This window comes from Pungitius pungitius, chromosome 15 (assembly GCF_949316345.1).
Source record: "Pungitius pungitius chromosome 15, fPunPun2.1, whole genome shotgun sequence".
Lineage (NCBI taxonomy): Eukaryota > Metazoa > Chordata > Actinopteri > Perciformes > Gasterosteidae > Pungitius > Pungitius pungitius.
Genome location: NC_084914.1, coordinates 7,307,245 through 7,312,487, shown reverse-complemented (window position 1 = coordinate 7,312,487; position 5,243 = coordinate 7,307,245). Strand labels below are relative to the sequence as shown.

Below are 5,243 nucleotides of genomic sequence, written 5' to 3'. Positions count from 1 at the left end.
GAGGCAGTGTTGTGCCTGAACGCGTTCATTGAACGATAGTTCATGAACACGTTCATATTTTGGGTGACGTGAACTGAACGTACTGTATTAATGCCCGATGAACGTTACTGTGAACTCGTTCATCCTGGTGTCTACGGCGCGTTCTTTCAGGTTAACGTTGTTCAAATAGGTTGCGAGATTTTTATAGAAAACACACCGTAAACGCGCCTTAATAAGTAGCGGAAAAAATACCCAATCTGGCAACACCAGCCTCCAGCGTTGCACTGCGCATGCGTCATCAAAAAAAGCTGCGTGTAACAAAGAGGCGGCGTATAATAATTTAAATGAGTTTAATGAAGTTACTGACATGGTCGATGAGGATGGGAGGAATCTGACCTTTCTTTGCAAACATTTGCACCTTAATGATAACTGTCGTGTTTTTATTGCTTATTTAAAAAAGAGCATTCAAGCAGCATGTGTTTGAGAATGTACTGTAGGGGTGAACGCTGCAGCTGCTGCTAGTGTGGAGTGAATGGACAGCAACATTAAAGCAACAATCCCCTTAATGCTAATGTAAACCCTGGTTGGATAAGGATTCAAAACTGGATATGAAGATGAAATCTGATGCATAGCTTCAGTGTTAAACCTGATAAAATAATTGCTGTCTGTGGTTCTGGGCTGTGGCAATAATTTTGAAAATAATAGCTTGCAGCAACACACTGAAAAAAGGGAGACTGGTCACCTGTTAGATTTATCAAATGATATTTAGTATATTTTACTAAAGGGTTTTATGTTCTTAAGTAAAACGTGATAGCATTGTGTAGACTGCACATTATATGCAGAAAGCGTGCACGAACATATTTAGCTCATGTTGGGATAAAGTAAGTCAATCAAGTGAATACCAGTTCTCATTTTATCTCGCGATATTCACGCACCCGAATGCATTTCGGGAAGAAGAAAGAAAATTCCGCGCTCTTTTCAACGTTCACTGGCAACTTCCAGCTCAACTCGCCCTGGGTCTATTCCACCATCGATCTATTCCACCACCTCAGCTCAACTTTGTAAGTATGCTTTGCTATAATAGCCTGCTGGTAACAGCAATTAAATAATGTGGGACCACCATTTTCGAAGAGAGCAAAGAAAAAAGCAGATTTTACATGATGAAAGTGAGACTAATGCGGGGACCGCTTTGGTCGCTTGTTAAGCACCTGCAACAAACGGTTGCGTAGCTCAGAGTAACTTTACCAGTTAGAAAACACTTGTTACCATAAGACAGAAACAGAGACGTGCATCATGTAAGTTACAGACAGAATAGGCTACAATAATAATTCTACGAGTTAGAGGTTTGTTGCAGCAAAACTGAAATTGGTGATTTTTGGAACAAGGTTTTGGTGAATTTTATTTAGTTTTTGTCGAATTTGAATGAAGTGTGTTTTAACCATAGAAATAATAGAGAGTAGACGCCCTTCGACCGCTAACATTACTGCCTACTGGCGCGGACGATCAGTGGGGCCGCCATCTTAGACCGATCACCCGCTCGAGCTGTGACTGTGAGCTGTGTAATGAGCTGTCAGCGCATTTAATTAATCACACGAACTGAATACCGAACTGATTTTCACGCAGGTTTTTTTTTTCTGCAAAGGTCATACATGTAGCTATGATACAGGACCAGTGCCGGCGCTCCGCACACGCACATCACGCGCTGCGCGTAGGGCACCAAGTGCCTGGGGGGGCACCAAAAAATCTGGGACGTGAAAAATCATCACAGTAGGCTACTAGTATAAATAACAAATAAAATATGTCTAAAGCATGCTAATATGCAAAATCAATACAAAGTCAAAAAGTAATAGGCCTAGACCAAATTAGTGGAGAAAAAGGGGAACCTCCTGTGCGGTCACTCGCTAGTAACGGTCTCGCGCTCATAATGTCCGCACGGACCGCCGTGGGCCGTATTCGGTACTCGTCCGCGGGCCGCCCAAAGTTTCTGTTACCGTTACCGTTTCTGTTATCATTTGTTTTTTATGTTATCATTTAAGTTTTTGCATAACAATCGGCTTCAAGAGGTATATCCCAATCTATGGATTGCTTCGTATTGCACTGACTCTCCCTGTCACAGTTGCTGAGCGAAGCTTTTCAAAGCTCAAACTAATCAAAACGTACCTGCGCTCATCAATGGGGCAGGAACGTTTAAGTGGTCTGGCTGTCATCAGCATCAATGGGGACGTGGCTCAGAAACTGTCATATGACCTGAGAGCTGATTTTGCAGCTAGGAAATGCAGGCGTGTGCCTCTGTAGGGCCTTTGACAACTGATGGTAGTGAAAATGTTTGTAATATTGTTCTATCGGATAGCAGAATGGTCTCTTCAAAACTGGGAACATAATCCCCGAAAAGGGGGGGAGGGGGTAAACGGGGACATTTTGACTATCAATCTGAAGGATCCCAGTGCACAGTGCTTGGCATCTTAACTGCTGCCACGCAACGTAACTAGGAGTATGACCTTTTAAGTTGTATGGTACATTTTGAGTAAGTTTAACCTTTTAGAAAAGACAAAGGGTCACTTAATCTACAAAATGTGTTTTTAAATGGTTCTTAGCTGTTCATCTTAAACAAGAAGGAAGAGTTTAACTTGAAAGGCTTATGATTTAACGTTAACATATAGTCTAGTTTTTAATTATTTCATGGTAACATTAATTTATGTTCTTGCTCTTTGTTGTTGCAGATGGACACTAAGCTCACACTCTGTACATGTCATGTGGAGTCAGCTCTTTCACTGTGGGCTCATGTTTGTGTGGTGAGTAATGTTTACATTTTTTGCATCATCTCCCAGTGGCCTGTGGTAGGGCTGTCGGTGTGAAAGAATTTCCCTTGTGGTAATTTTGAGTGGCTCAATAGCGCGATATTCGGTATTACCGCCATTTATTTGTTGCTATATAAATAGGTGTTATGATGTGGTCAACATACACAAAAACAATGTAACCGAAACTAAACAGCGTCTCTGCGCATTGAAAGACTGTCACTCAGCGCGCAGTTACATTGTTACCCCAACGGACTGTCTTTGAGTGAGTCATTAAACCGTTCATTTAACGAAAACGTTCAAAAAATCTGATTCCTTAAATGATAGATGTAATGAAACAAGGTGTTAATTATTTTTTTAACTTTGAGCTCCACTTTTCAAGGCTCGGCTGGCCAGCAATTCTTCACTTTTGGGCAAAGCTGAAGCAATGCTTCACTTAATAGAGACCAATGGCATTGATTCAATGCTCTTAAATTGGTCTATGTTAAGGTTATTATCATTAATGAAAACTATCCAAATAATGATAACTAGGTGTGAAAAAATTATAGTTAACTGAAATCAAAATTAGTCCTTACAAAAAAAAAAAAAGATAATTGTTTGCTTGCAAAACTAACAAAAATAAACTAAAATTATAAAGTAATGTCTTTAGTTTTTGTCTTTGCCAATTTATTTTATAGGGCCTGCATAAGACTAATATTTCGGGTTGAAATTAAATCTCTTCAAATTTCTTAGCTGTGCCCGTTATAGTCCATGCCCCTCGCCTGGCATCTTGGCGTCGAAAGTCGGGAGAAAGCTACAGAGTCCCATAATACATAGAAAGATTAAACTTGCCCTGAAACTAATACAATTTAACTAAAACTTAAAATAAACAACCAAACTCACTTTAAAACAAATTAAAACTAGAAATTGCAAAACTATAATAACCTTGGTCTATATGTTTTTATGTCTTTGATGTCTTTCCTCCTTAGCATGGTGTTTGACAAACTTGCATACTTGCACATTTGATCTCAACAGTTTACTCTTTCAGATGACAAACGTATTGTTCTTTTTCTTAACAGACAGTGCAGTAAGACCATGACAGCGATTCTCAGAGTAATCCTGGGGCCAGACAGCTGTCAGAGGGTGGTGTTTCCTTCTGGTCTACCTTCAACTGTAACTGACCTAAAGACTGAGATAAAGACTCAATGTAAAATAACACAATCCTTTCGACTGCAGTTTATGGATACACTTTTTGGCAACGACTTCATGAACCTCACTTCTGTGGAAGAAGTACAAGACAAAGCTACAGTCAAGGTCATATACACATCCTGCAGTCTTGATTACTGTACAGTACACCAGGCACATTAGGATTTTACCATTCCATTGTTTTGCTCTGTTAATATAGCATTGTTCCAAAACCTTAAGCTTCCCCCAGTACATTTAAGGTGTTTTTTCTTGTAGTTTTTTTATAGATGCAGATGCATTTTGAAAAAGCTCTGACATGTTTTAGCCAAACTAAGCTACATCTGGAAAGAAGCGCATTATTCATAGTTTGATTAGCCCATGACTGTTGTTATACTTTTTTGGGGCTCTTAGCTACAGTATGCAGTACACCCCAGGAAGCAGTGTTGAGGCCTGGTTTTAGTACCACCAAGTTTTACAGTTTTGATTACTGTCCAGAACTAGGCACATTTTACTAGTCAACGTGTTAATATATATCTTGCATTGTTAACAAGTCTTGACATCCCCATGTCACATTATGATGAACTTTTAATTTTGGAAACTCAGTGCCATTTTTTTTCTAGCCACACCTGTGCAGTACATTCATTTGTTGAATAAAATATCAGAATTGAACAGACTTATAGTTTTTAATGAAAATATATTGTTAATGTTTACAATAGTAAAGTGAAATGTCAACAATACATTTGATAATTGTTTATTTCTTTACTAATTTGTTTGTGAAGTCATTCAGGTCATGGTTATCCAAGAAAGGTTGAAATCAATGGCAACTGGACTGGCTAAGGTTTCTTGAAGACGTTTTACTTCTCATCCAAGAGGCTTCTTCAGTTGTGGCTGAATGGTAGTTGTTCAGTCAGAACTAAATAAGCCTCTCAGATGAGAAGCGAAACCCCTTCAAGAAACCTTAACCAGTCCAGTTGCCCTTGATTTCAACTTTCCTTGTTGAAATCAAGGGCATAAATAAACTGTAATTTATTGTATTAATACATATAGATTTAGAACATAGAAATTACAATTTAACTTGATGTAAAAAGAATATTTACAATAATCACATTCCATTAACTTTATATCAATATAAAGTACTTGTGTTGATTGAACGTGAATAGTCTGTGTTGATTGAACGTGAATAGTTTGTGTTGATTGAACGTGAATAGTTTGTGTTGATTGAACGTGAATAGTTTGTGTTGATTGAACGTGAATAGTTTGTGTTGATTGAACGTGAATAGTTTGTGTTGATTGAACGTGAATAGT

The 5,243-nt window shown here is 38.5% G+C and overlaps 1 long non-coding RNA gene across 1 annotated transcript; it reads left to right on the top strand.

Annotated features, from left to right (window-relative positions):
* The first annotated feature begins 763 nt into the window (after window positions 1-763).
* LOC119223364 (uncharacterized) lies at window positions 764-4,701 on the top strand. Its single transcript, XR_009942469.1, has 3 exons — window positions 764-1,040; window positions 2,700-2,771; window positions 3,833-4,701. It is a non-coding gene; the product is annotated as an uncharacterized LOC119223364 (long non-coding RNA).
* The last annotated feature ends 542 nt before the right edge of the window (window positions 4,702-5,243 follow it).